The sequence below is a fragment of the Corvus hawaiiensis genome, chromosome 5 (assembly GCF_020740725.1).
Source record: "Corvus hawaiiensis isolate bCorHaw1 chromosome 5, bCorHaw1.pri.cur, whole genome shotgun sequence".
Classification (NCBI taxonomy): Eukaryota; Metazoa; Chordata; class Aves; order Passeriformes; family Corvidae; genus Corvus; species Corvus hawaiiensis.
In genome coordinates, this window is record NC_063217.1 from 57429406 (window position 1) to 57443817 (window position 14412).

Below are 14412 nucleotides of genomic sequence, written 5' to 3' on the forward strand. Positions count from 1 at the left end.
TCATCCTTGTGCAACCAGTAAAATGGTTATAAACCCAGCTCTCCTTGCCCTTACCCTTCCTCTTTGTCTGTCACCATCCCAGGATGATGATTTCATGGCAAGCACTTTCATCACCCTCAGCACCAAGCCAGGCCTGAGGACATCATCTAGGATGCTCAAGAGGATGATGTTTGCTGGTCTTTGACCCATGGCTCTAGGCTTGCAGTCTCTGCTGAAAAGACAACTCATATCCAGCTGCAGATGTATGGAAGAGCCCCTTAAAATATGATGGGAAGCTACGTGCTTACAGACCATGTTCCTCCTCAGTGTAACATATAAAAATCACCTTGCAAGGAGAAATTATCCCTGAAGCTCAGGCAAACATCATGGCAAAGTAAGTGGGGCTCAAAGACACATGAATTCCTGTACTTTACACCCAGCCTCACAAATCTGCATTTGGCAGCTGGTGGGATTAGCAGAGCACCCGGACAGAAAAAATATATGCATCATTAAAAGTTATTAGAAAGTCCTGAGAGCTGTCCAGCTCCTAGGAAAAACAATCCCCTTAACCACAGACCAGGGAAGGCAAGCAGCTGGAGCATCAAACACTGGAGGCCTCCTAAATTGGCACTTCAGGATGTAAGATGTGGAGCTCCCATCTTCTCTCAGTTCCTGTAAGGAAAGGTTTTGGGTTTAACTCTAGAAGGAGGAATCACTTAATCACCATCTAACCTGATGTAAAGACACCTGCTGTACAATGCAGGGAAGCAGTGGGGCAGATGGGGATTGATCAAAACATATTTTTGCAGCAGAGGCACTCTGGGGTTCCTTTCCTTTAAAAATGGACTTCCCCCTTCTTTTGCAGGGGAAGACTAAGTCACTCAGAAAACTCACATATCTAGCCCTCAAAGATCACCACAGCCCACTACTGAAAAAGAAATTTTAAAATACTATACTTCCAGGTACTCATGTTCTCAGCTTCATATTGGGAAAAGCAAGTCATGTAGTTGTGTGTCAGCACCTGAAATCCTGTGCACTTCCCACATTCAATGAATTTTTATCCCTGAGAGTTGTATGGAAAACTATAATGACGTTGACTGTTTTGTTGGAAAAACACTTATATACCACTGTATGTCCAATAATGTTTCAAAATTGGAAGCTCCTTTGGAATATGTTTTCCCTGGTGAAAGGTTCCACAGTAGCTGTGCCCAGTATAAAAGCACTGTGATTTCAACTGTCATGGTTTAACCCCAGCTGGCAACGAAGCCCCACAGAGCTGCTCACTCGCTCCCCACAACAGGATGGGGGAGAGAATCAGAGCAGAAGTGAGAAAACTCAAGGGTTGAGGTAACAGCAGTTTAATAGGTAAAGCAAAAGCTGTGCAGGCAAGCAGAGCAAAACAAGGAATTTATTCACTGCTTCCCATGAGCAGGTGTATGTTCAGCCATAGCCAGGTAAGCAGGGCTCCATCACACATAGAGGTTACTTGGGAAAACAAAAAGACATTACAAACGTCTTCCACTTCCTTCATCTTCCCCCAGCTCTGTATGCTGAGCATGATGCCATATGGAATGGAATATCCCTTGGGTCAGCTGGGATCAGCTGTGCTGGCTGTATTCCCCTCCCAGCTCCCTGTGCACCCCCAGCATCTTTGCTGGTGGGATGGGGTGAGAGGCAGAAGAGGCCTTGACTCTGTGCAAGAGCTGCTCAGCAGTGACCAAAATACCACTGAATTATTGACACTGTTTCCACCACGAATCCCAAACACAGACCCACACCAACTAGTATAAAGAAAATTAACTCTAGCCCAGCCAAAACCAGCACACTGATGAGAAAAACAATGAAGATGAGAATATTTACCTACATTTCACATTTTCTCCTGTTGGACACAATATGAGAGGTTAAACACCCTGTGGTGAAGCCTTCCTTCCTTAGTCTCATTGATTTGGAACTATCATGAAACACAGGACTGCTTAAGGGCATCAGCACTGATCACAGGAGTCAACTACCATCAACTACATCAGCACTGACCAAACAGGTCACCCAACAGGGAGTCAAATCCCTGTCTGGGGATTTGTGTTTGTGGGTTTTGTTTTGTTTATTTCTACAAAATCTAAGCATCTAAAAGCTCTAGCTAAAAGACAAGATTATTGATACAGAGCTAGATATATATGTGCATCACTTGATATGCCAAACCATATGCCAAGGGAAGTCCTGAAGCATGTAAAAGCTTGATCTGAAAATAATTCTCGTCAGAACTGGGGCCTGAATCTGCAACATATGATAATTTCCCTACATCCTATTCTCAGACCTGCCACACTTGGGTTATCTTATCCCACCAATCACATTGCAACACCCTACACCAAAAAAAAATAAAAAGCCCAACCCCCAAAACACGTTGCACAGCTGTCTCACTGTCACATCTATTATTCAAGAAAGGTCTCATTGAATAAATGTCTGTTCAGAGGCTCTAAACAAATTTCATTTCTGAACACCACTGTCTGCAGCCCAGCAGGCCATTTCACCAAGATAAGATCACACATTTAATCAAACGCTTCAAAAAAGAAATACACACCGAGTTTGCTTAATAACATCAAATAATAAAAGTGCAGCGCTGGCAGCATACTAATTTTTAGTGCTCTTTCTTCTTTGAGGGTTGTCTCAATAGTCAAGGTCAACCGTACATGGGATTTCTTCTAATTAGGGCTTCTGGTAATGGCTAGACCTGCTTAGTCTCACCACTTAGCCATGGTTTTCCCTAAAACGAAGACATCTCTCTTTCATTTTAAATTAAATCACTGCAGCATCCCACCCAAGTGCAACAGACAAAACTGCATAACTCCGCTAATTCAATAGAGGACATAAATGAAAGAAACAAAAACCACGTATTTGTGGTCAACAAGGAATCATCCACACAAACGTCTATGGTATAAAAGGAAAAGTGATTTAGAGTAAAAAAAACCCCGAAACGTTGATTATCTGCTTGGTGTTTAACTATAGCTCCTACTGCAGCACGGCACAGACCTATTTTTAGTTAGAAATTGGGAGTGGACTTGGCACCCCTAGGTCAAAACACACTTTGCCCTTTATTTTATTGTAGTATTAAGAGGAACCAGCACAAAAATCCAGCATTATGTTACTACTACTGCAAAATACATCTGTAGTACTACAGACCAGACTTAAATGGTATTCTTCACTAACTTGCCTATTACTCAATTAATAATTATTTATTTATGCATTTAAGTAATCAGCTTTACCACAATGACAACTGCTGAAACAGGCTTTGCCCCCAAATTACGTGAACTTGGGATAACCGTGGACTCTTGCTGTGCTCAAGCCTGCAGCTTGAAAAGGGTCAAACAAAAGCTGGCATCCTCACCCTTACAGCCTGGCTCATAGGTTACGATGGGCTGCCCTTTGCTTGCTTGGGATGAGGGAGCAACCAAGCATAAAGGCATTGGAGAAGACAACCCCCCATCTGCTGCTCCCAAATCTTAAGACAAACAGTGAGGCAGCTCTCAGATATATTCCCCATCATATCCCATTTTCCCTGTCAAAAACATCCCTGCAGACACTGTGGAGGTCCAGATTCTCCCCTTGAACAGGGACATTACAACTTAGTCTAGGATGCCATAAGCAATTGCTTGAGTCTATTGGCAAACATCTTTCTAACATGTTTCAAACATCCCGAGTTTCACTCAGGGTCTCAGCTCCACTGCAAACACAGGGCTGCTCAGCTGGGAATATCCTCATGTGCTCAGTGATGTGTGCCTGTATTTCTCACCAAAACAAGGATACTTACACAGGTATCATTCCCTTGTTGCAGTGGATATTGTTTACCTCGACTTCAGCAAGGCTTTACACACTATCTCTCACAACATCCTCACAGGCAAGCTCAGAAAGTGTGGAATGGATGAGGGGACACTGAGGTGAATTGAGAAATGACTGCACTACAAGTCCCAGAGGGCCATAATCACTGCACAGGGTTCATTTGGAGGCCTGTCAGTGGTGCTGTCCCCCATGGCTCAATACTGGGTCCAGTTAATCAGTTACTTAGACAAAGGGGCAGATACCTCCTCAGCAAGTTCACTGATGACACAAGGCTGGCAGGAGTGGCTGAATCTCCAGAGACGTGCAGCCCTTCAGCAGAAATCATCTGAAATTCAGCAAAGGCAAATGCAGGGTCCTACACCTGGGGCAGAATAACCCCACACACCAGCACAAGCTGGGTGCTGAGCCGCTGGGGAGCAGCTCTGTGGAGAAGGACCTGGAGGTCCTGGTGGGCAACAGGATGTCCATGAGCCAGCAGGGCCCTGGTGGTCGATGGTATCCTGGGGTGTATTGGAAAAAGCATTGCCAGCAGGTTGAGGGAGGAGATCCTGCCACCCTGCTCAGCCTTGGTGAGGCCTCACCTGGAGTGCTGTGTCCAGCTCTGGGCACCTCAGGACAAGAGAGACAGGGAGCTCCTGGAGTGAATCCAGTGGAGGCCTAGAAAGATGATGGGGGGCCTAGAGCATTAAGGGACTGGAGCATTTATGGAAGAAATTCTTTACTGTGAGGGTGGTGAGGCACTGGCACAGGTCACCCAGAGAAGCTGCGGATGCCCAGACAGTGAGTGTTTGAGGCCGGGCTGGATGGGACATTGAGCAACTTCGTCCAGTTGGAACATATCCCTGCCCATGGAAGGGGGGGAACGAGATGATCTTTAAGGTCCCTTCCAACTTGAACCATTCTATGATTCCATGATTCTGTTTCTCTCACTGAAATATAAATAACAGGCTAAGAGAGCTGGGCCTGTTCAGTCTTAAAGAGATGACTGAGAAGGGACCTCATCAATGTCTATGAGTATCTGAAGGGAGGTGTCAAGATGATGTTTCCAGGCTCTTCTCAGTGGTGCCAAGCAAAAGGAGAAGAGGCAACAGGAAGAAACTGAGGCACAGGAAGTTCCACCTGAACAAGAGGAAGAACTTTTTTTACTGTGTTTGGTCACCAAGCACTGGAACAGATTGGCCAAAAAGACTGTGAGTCTCCCTGACTAGAGATATTCAAGGATAGTCTGGATGTAAACCTGTGCAATGTGCTCCAGGATGATCCTGCATCAGTAGGGAGGTTGGATCACATGACCCACTGTGGTCCCTTCCAACCCTGTGATTCTGTGATTTCAGCCTCCCTTTTGAAAATCAGCAATGTTGTACAGAAAAAGGCTACCCACTCCTGCAATCGAAAGGCCTTGCACAGACCTTAGAAAGGCTCATTGCAAATTGGTGACCTACTTAAGGAGATCTATAAAGTGTATTACGATTGTAATCGTGGATCCCTTGTCAGAAGGTCACAAGTTATCCCTCTACACAGCGCAATTGCTATATTTCAAATACCTATCAGGAAGAATTTTACTCAAGGAGGTATGTGTCGTTTTGGAGTTGTACCAAATAAAGCAGCAATTGTAACATTACTGTCCTCTAAAAAAAAAAAACAAAACCCACACAGACATTCCACACACCTGCATCCATTAAAGATAATCCAAAATGACATCTTCTTGAAGAAGTCTGTGCTGTGGGAATTGCAAGTGCAGTAGTCACATCATAATTTCCCTCGGAAGGAAGTGGGATACATACATCAAATTTCCAAACTATTACAGCCTGTGATTGTAATATCCAAAATCCAAAGGAATGACATTTTAGATTACACACACAGTTCCAACGAGCTTTAGCTGAGACACCATGTCCAGTATAAAAATCTGTGGTGTGCTGGAAACAAGAACGGCTGTTCTCTGGATACTCTGGATAAGCCATCTACTACAGGATTACAGACCAGTATTGTGTACCCCCACACATTAAAAAAATCATTCAGGATAGAATCCCAAAGTCTTTTGTAAATGCAGGGGAAAAAAAGGAAGGAGACAAAAAACCCCAAAAAACCAAACCAAAAATGCAAAAGAACACAGCAATAAAAGTGGCAAGTAAGGATTCACATTACATATCACATATGGGTAAAAAACCTGCAGCATATATCTTGCTGAAACAAAAACACTCAAACAAAAAAAACCTGTGCCCTTTGAAGTGAGTGGTGGGAATTTGCACCATTTCGAAATCACAATGTTTCAGTCAGTAACACACAAGCAAAGGCAGAGTGAAAGAAAAGGAGTTAACATGATCCCTGAAACTCTCCTCAACTGTCTCCATCAGTGAAATGTGTTAAGAAAGACAGCTACAAAGGGTGCTTCTTTTTTCTTTCCTCCAGCAGTCTTTGGAACAGAAAAAAATAAAAATAAAAAAATAAATAAAATAAAATAAAATGGGGGGGGGGGGGGGGAAGGAAAGAAAAAAAAACGAGAAAAAAATCCAGAGAGCTATTGAAAATCTCCTTACAGGGTCAGCTGTCACTGGAATGCATTTGAGTATTCAAGGTACCCACCCATGCAGAACATCAAAAACTGGGCTTGGGTCCCTCCCCTATTCTCACGGGCTGAAGCCAAGGCTTGCTTTGCGACACTGAAGAGGGAGGCAGTGCAGTGCCTCTGCAGGGCTGGTAAAGAGAGACCCACCGACCAAACAGAACATGGGCACTGCTTCTGCTTAAGGCTTCACTCGTCTCCTGGCGTCCTCCAACACAACACACCGGCTTTATCACTAAAAAAACAGACAAAAGCTCAGCAGCTCCCAGTGCTGGGCTCTTCTGAGCTAAATTCCCCATCTAACCTAGGCCTGCCCAAAGTTAGGCAGCATACTTGCAGCTAACATGCCCCTTACTCCTTGCTTCAAGGAAAATGTTGACATCCCCAAGTACGCTGCAAATAGCACTTCTGCAACACAGTGAAGCTTCTCTTCCTCACTGTGACCACAGTGAAAAAAAATCTCATTAAGGCAGGCTTGGGATCAGCAACTTCAGAATGGAAAAAGCCTGCTACAACAAATAAGCAAGGACCAGCACTGACTCTGATAAAACATGTGGTTGCTCAACACATCTGAAACTGTAGTTCTGTTTTGGTGTTGGACTACTAACCAAGCAACTCAGTTAAATTTTAAAACTGCAGGCCCATGCACAAGTTATTGTCCATTACTGCACCTACCAAAAAAGAATCAGAAAATAAATAGAGTCTTTCCAGCAAGGGAATAAAAAAAAAAATACTACTCTATGCATCAGCACCATCATTTCACAAACAAAACCTATGTATGCACACACTCAGACATACAGATGTAGGTATATATGTCCTGGGTATAGGTACAATTCTTAGATTGCACCTGCACCCAAAATTCTTTTTCACTTCCCTGAGTTTGACAAAAAAAATCAGAACAGTGTCTGTTCCCCAAATCATGGTATTTATGTGTCTATATATGTGCCTGCACATAATAAACAGATGCTCTAGGACTGCATTAGTCAGAACATTCCTATCCCCTGAACTTTAAACAGTGTTCACTGATGCAGTGCCCTCACCTCTGTAAGTAGATTCTTGCTTCCCAGGGAGTGGGGAAGGGACTTAACTGTAAAAACTTATATACACTGCATGGAATGACTCTTACAAATGAATTACTTGCCATTGGTAAAAACCACTAAGAGTCTTATCCAAAGGGGCCATGTTTAGACTAGACCTCTTTTAGAACAGTGCTGTGCAACCCTGGCACCTTTGAGCGGGATTTTGCAGTAGGGCAATTCATGGCTAAATTTTAAGCACTACTTCTACAAAAGCACAGAGAGTCCCATTTCACTTCATTTTAACTTTGCATTGCTGTAAGAAAACACTCATATTGGTCCTTTGTATTTATGACACTTTGCTCTAACTTTCAGAAGCGCATAGCTCCGTTCCAAAGTTCAAAATCAATTACTTTACCTGATATAAATCAATGCAACTGCAATCAAATCAGTAAAGCTCTTACAATTAATAGTAGGAAAGCTATAATCCAACCTACTCAAAACACTGTGCATAATATTTCAAAGCTGTTCCCTGACAGGTACCCACTGCAATGAATCGGAGTTGTGCTACAGGCCTCTGAAGCATTAGGTTTGTAGCCACTGAAATAATTCCTGTGTAATTACTCACATGTTGACCAACGTGCTTTAAAAAAATAATTTTCAAAAATCCTGGCAGAGTGAGCACCAACGGATGCTCTGTAAAGGTTCAGTACTCTTAGGCATTTAAATGAAATCTACAACTTCATATTGCCTAACTGGGACAGCTGCCAAACTCTTCTTGCTTTCTTCAGAATGGTGTATATTTCTCGACCCTTGAAACTGAAAGCTGTCAAGCCTCAAACAAAAGTGTATTGATTTTAATTTTTGACTGTTTTCATGAACACATTTTAGAAGCGTACACAGATTTCAACTCTTCATCTGTGTTCGTTGCTTTGTTCAGCCCGAAATGCCACGTCTGGAAAAGATGTTACAAAACGATTACTAGAAACCTGATGTTGAAGCAGGGGAATGTTTTTGAAAAGACACCACATTTGAGATTCTAGAGCTTCTTCTCAGAAGATACCACATGTGAGATTCTTGGAGCATCCTCCCCTCACAGGGAAGCCAACTGACTACAGTGGGAACTCCCATCACACATGCAGTTGTTACCTCCTCAGATGGGAGTGGGCCTGAAGAAGTAGAGGTGAAAAGTTCAAAAAGGGAGGGGGGGAGGGGGGGGGCGGGAAGACTCAGCCAGAGGAAAACAGAGGTTTCAGACAGGCTGGAAAAAATCCCACACTGAGCACCACTTAGTAAGTAAAACTGTGGTCCAGAACACTATTAAAATGACGTTTTCATTGCCTGAAAAGACTAGCTACCTTGCTATAGTTACAGATGCTTGGTGCAAGGACTGGTAAAAACATCTGCCTTACAGGCAAAATCAGAAGGCTCTCTGAAAAGACTGCTGAAGTAAAAGCTGTAGTGTCAAGGTGTCCTTAGAGAAGTTGTCTTAAAAATGAACACATAGCTTGCCGCCAGGAATTTCAGACTGCACTGTAAAGATTATCTAGTGAGGAACGTAAAGCAAGCATTACACTGCTAACCTGGAGGCCAAAAACAGGCAATGAGATAACGTCCTAGATAGAATCACATCACAGATTTGAGTAGGAGGTAGTTTCCTTGCCATTGAAGAAGGCAAGAATTAAAAGTAGATGCTTAAAAGCAAAGTTCTTCTACTTCATCAGCCTGCTCTGGGAGCTTGCACTGCCAGTAGGCACTAGGATGAGATCAGGGAGTGCTGGAGCATCTCAACACCTACAGAAATAGGACATATTCACATGCATCCCAAGTAGGGATTAAAGAGCCTGACATTAAGTGCTGGTGAGGATCATGACAAACATTTGGCAAGCAGGCATGACCCCAAGAGATGAGGCAGTCAGAGACCAGCATGTCACACCACCTTACTGGGACAGGTACACTCCTACAAATACACCAGTGCATACTGAACTCCTACAAATGACAATTTCTAGCTCTTCATCCTGCAACTGAAAGCACTGCCTAAAGACCTAGCAGAGACTGAAGTGTGGATGTACACTCAGAATTTGGCATCATGGTACATTTCCCATATTCCCATCCCAGCAGGAGGGCATCCGTGGAATGCGAAAAGGACCAGCAGGGAAGAAATGGATGTCCATAAACACCTCTCCAGAATGGCAGTGCTCACCAAGTACATCCCACCCCAATAAGCATCCCATTATAAGGGGCAGAAAAAAACTTATTTTGCAGGTCTGTTCTGATTGTTTCAGTATTTTCCTCAACAACACATCAATATTGTGATGTCTAGCTCTCAGATTATCACCACTCCAAAAAAAATTATTTTTTGAGTTGTTCTTCCAAACCTCTTGTGATGTGCAAGAAGTCTCTAGAGAATAAAAATTTTTATCAGAATCATTCCAATCACAGCACTGGGCTGTTTCTACAACCACCAAGTAACATAATTACAACAGAAAAAAAATTAAAAGGAACTTATTTAAAGCATAGAAATCCTTGTGCCCATCCTCCATGCTTTAGCTTTTCCCTGATCCATTCTTGCTCCCTGAATTCCATCTCTTTCATCAATCTTTAACCCATCCTTTATACCATGTCATGCATTAAATAGCTTCCTAGTCAATCTACACCAGTCCCAACACTATTAGTATTAAAATTAATAATAAATCACCCATTCCTGGGACTTCTCCATTTACAAAGACTTCCTGCCCCCGTGTGCATGAATAAATGTGTTGATGATGCATCCACTCATGCTCTGAATGTGAAAACCCTGACGGCAGCATTAGGCCCTCCAGCTCAGTGCTGCCCAAAGCTAAAGGTCATGCATATTGCTCTCCAGTCCTGGCCAATAATTCGCTCTACCTGCTTCTAAATATTTATTTTTCTAACAGCCCTACAATGCTGGGCTGAGACACCCAGCTCATCAGTCAGCCGACTGGATGTGTGTGCCTGCATATTCACCTACAAACCTGCTTGCACTTCCCTCCCAGATAGCAAAGAGCTCCGGCTTCATGTTTGCACCAGCAGGCACAGGGTAATTTGCTTTCTGTTTTAGGAGGAAAAAAGCCTTTTCTGCAATTAATGCTTGGATAGGCAACCTGAGTACCTCAGCCATATCACCCCCGAGTGGGAGGAACGACGTGGTCCCCACAGCATCCCAACCTGTGGGATACACAGCCAAGCAAACAAATGAGGGGGGTGGAGGGATGGACCCAGCAGGGCTCAGGGACAAACCCAAATATTCTAGGCTGAGACATAAACTACTTAATCTCAGGAGGGCACCAAGAAACTGAAACACCAGCTCTTGCTTTTGTCACAAAAAAACATCTCCGTGAGGACTCGGTAGCCTCAACTTAATAAATACCAATAAAATCTCACTGCCCCACAAAGCAGCACTCGATGTTTTCACTGTCATCAATCTACACTGTTATTTATCTTGTTCTGGGATTCAATGTGAAACTAAACATACCTTCTCCTAACCACCTCAGGAAGAAAAAGGAAAATACATATTTAAGAACAGAAATTATATGGAACTCATAGATCAAGACTAGCTTTATAAAAACTTCACTCCTTTTGGAATTAAACACACCATAGATTTGTATCCACTTTATTTTTTGCTAGCAGGTAACAAGACAACAGTCACCTTACAGTAAATCAAGCCTAAATAAGGAAAAAGTACTCTTAAAGTACTCTTAAAGAGCAGGAACAGGAGCAGCCTCAACCACAACAACGGGGACTGATTCTTTTTCTCTCAGAACAATTTAATCTTTAGGAAAAAAATACAGCTTTACCATGGAGCCCTAACCTGAACTTTGTCACCCAACATTGGCATGGATCTTAAGTGACGACTGCAGACTTTTTGACAGCAGCCCATTCTAACCTGCAACACCTGGTTTACTCCCATGAAAAACTCCATAGAAGAATTTTTCCTAATGAATGCACAGTAGAAGCCTGTTCGTATTGCAAACCCCTGGAAATGATGATAAATGAGCTCTACAAAGCACATGCTACTACTCAATACCAAGCAGGCAGCATTGGCTGCACTCTTAAGAGGCAGCATTCCACAATGAAAATGGAATTCATTTCTTTTCAACTCCAGGGAAGATTTCTTCTTGGTCAGCTTTGAAAATTTTGATCCTGCACTCTGGAATAATCAGTGCTATAATACAGAGAGAAACTGCAGCCAGTAGACTACCTAGCTGCCTTGTATCAAGAAACAGATGGCATTTTCACCCTTTTTCTTGCATCTCAGCCTCCCTCTAAGCAGCTGGCTGCCTGGAACCAGAACTGTGAGAGTGGAAATGGCAATAACTCCTAAGAAGTGATCTAAACAGGAAAGTAAATAAAATAGACATAGGTTGTTTTGGCTAAAGCAATAATGAACACTACAGTTGACAAGCAGACAACAATACATTGCTGTTGGCCAAAATACGAGTTGTTTCAACCACCGCAGAGAACAATCTCATGCCTACCAGGAAAAGGAGAGAAAGAGAGCCTCTTTTCCTACCTCACCATCCCTCAAGCAAAATTAAACATCCACCTGTCTATAGGGGAAAGGGTGAGGGGAACAAAAAAAAACAACTGCACGTATTGGAGGTCAGCGTTACTTCCATGGACAACTCTGGATGCAAGGCTGCTGATCAAACTCAGTCCTCGAAGGCAATCCCCCGAATACCCAGGGCACATCTCTGGGGTAGTGTAGCTACATCTTCATTAGCACTAACGGGCACCAGCTGGAGGTAGGCTCCTTAAATTGGGCAACAGGGCTGCTCTCTGGCCGATGGCAGGGGGGAACCATCAGCCTTACAACCGTACTTCCAAGTTACGCAGTCAAAAGATGACTGCAAAGGGAACACAAATAAATAATTAAGGGAGCAAATAAACAAAGGGTTAAAAGGAAAAAGGCATTAAAAATGCAATTTTCGTCGTTCAGCCATACACATCGGCCCTTGCTCAAAACAAACGCCAGTTCTCTACTGTTAGGAGCCAGCGAACGCAGCCTCACAGGCAGGAGGTGAGGAGCTCTGCACATCCCTACCTCCACCGTACGTTTCGCTCTCCGGCTGCACGGGAAGGCGAAGCTCGCGTCTACCTGTAACCCGGGGCTGCTGGATGCAGACCTCTACCCTACCCTCTCACGTCCACGCACAGGCAGCCCCCAATGCACACCCCAATTCGGCAACATCCCCCCATTCATGCCCCCTGATATCCAAGAAAGCAATTGCTTCTCGAGGCACCCTTCAGCAATTAAACAGCAACACAGATCCACGAAGGAGTGAGCATGAAGACTGGGGAAGATTGAGGAAACATAATGAAACTCAGGAATTCCTCAGTATAACACCAGCAAACCCCGCGGTCCAACGTGGTGCCTTTCAAAAACAAAAAACAAGAAACCAAAAAAAAAAAAAAAAAAAAAAAACCAAACCAAAAACAACCCCAAGAGAGAGCAAGAACAAAACCTACCAGGTCCCCTCCATCTCCTCACTGCCTTCGCCACCCTAGCTGTCCACAGCCAAACAAGGCTGGAGCGTACAAGGCATTTTCAAACAAGATGCACACCCCTTGTCTCCACTGCCCCCCAGCATGCAGCCCCAGAGAGATGCTCCCCCGTTGCCTGGAGGATCCAGCCCCCCCTGAAGACAAACTATCCTTATTATAGCATAATTCAATCCAAGCGTGCGCCTAGCGCGGCCGGCACCCTTCAGCCCAACGCAAGCGGGCAAGGGTGCAACCGAGGGCCAGGCAAGGGCTGCTGAGCATCCATCCGCTGGTTAGTTACCTTTAGTCACCTCCGGCTCCTGAGATGCGAGTCCCCATCAGATCCTCAACAACCTGCAGCAGGGAGCTGCTGCCACAATCCAGCCATTAAAACCAGGGGTGGGAGTAGGAAGCAGACCTGGCCACAGTACCAAAGCCCCCAGCCAGAAGCAAAAGGGGGGGATGAGAAGCACGGAACGTCCCTCAAGCAAGGAAAAATTAAAAAAAAAAAAAAGAGAGAGAAAAAAAAAAAAGGAAAAAATAGAAAGAAGTAAAGTCTCTCCTTTTCTGCCGTGTTCTTCTGCTACAGAAGCTTCCTCCCGGAGAATGAGGGTGTGTGGGGATGGGGGAGGCGATCGCTCCCTCTTCTTCCCCGCTGTCGCCGACCCCTCTGGACGAAAGCCCCGCTCCGATTTACCTCCTCCAGGTGGGCAACTTCAGAGCAAGGTGATGTCTCCGGAGCCGGCACCACCAGCCAGGCGATTCGGATGCGGCAGAGTCATTGCCTGTGGTGCTGCTGCCGCTGCTGCCGCCGCTGCTGCTGCTGCTGCTGGGGAAGAACAGCCGCTGCCGAAGAGACCACCAAAAAAAAAAAAAAAAAAGGAGACAAATCGTCCACCATCCCCCTTTCTCTCTCTCCCCTCCAGCACCAGCCGCTCTTCGCATCCGCTCCCCTGCCCGCGGCCCCTCGCTCCGCCGGGGCTGGGGGACACAAAGGCGCCCGCGCAGAGGGAGGCGGGTGGTCCTCAGCCCCTCGCGCTCCGCAGACACCCTGGATCCTTCCTCCTCTTCCTCCTCCTCCTCCTCCCGCTGCGGAGACCGCCAGCCCCGGCGCGGCGCGGCTCGGCGCGGGCGGGCGGGCGGAGGGGGCGGCTCCGCGGGCGCGGAGGGGGCGGCTGGGCGGGCGCGCCCCGCGCGGTGCTCAGCGGGCGCGGGGGGGCCGCATGGCCGCCCCGCCGGCTCGGCACGGCTCGGCTCGGCACAGCGCACACGCACCGCACACGGGCAGGGCGCTCCGCGGACCCGCGGCACCCGCGTCTCCCGGAGGGCCAGGCCGGGAGCGGGGAGCGGAGCCCGAGGAGGAGGCGGCGGCGGGCTGCGCGGCGCTGCTGCCCTGCCCGGCGGCGGCCACACGGAGCCGGGCGGGCGGCGAGCCGAGGGGCGGGGGAGCGCCGAGGGCCCGGATCTGGGTTGCGCGGACGCGGGCTCCACCTAGCAGCCGGCCGGCACCGCACCGCA

The 14412-nt window shown here is 45.9% G+C and overlaps 1 protein-coding gene across 25 annotated transcripts in view; it reads right to left on the reverse strand.

The window, feature by feature from the left end:
• The window catches only part of ADGRL3 (adhesion G protein-coupled receptor L3), a 489712-nt gene extending 475684 nt beyond the window's left edge, over positions 1-14028 (reverse strand). For 10 of the 25 annotated variants that reach the window (XM_048303575.1, XM_048303573.1, XM_048303579.1 and 7 more), the window contains exon 1: positions 13196-14027. The gene's annotated coding sequence lies outside the window, so the exon portion shown is untranslated. Of the gene's footprint in view, positions 1-13195 lie in introns of all 25 variants that reach the window. The other 15 variants (XM_048303586.1, XM_048303584.1, XM_048303585.1 and 12 more) reach the window with 2 other exon arrangements.
• Positions 14029-14412: the final 384 nt, after the last annotated feature.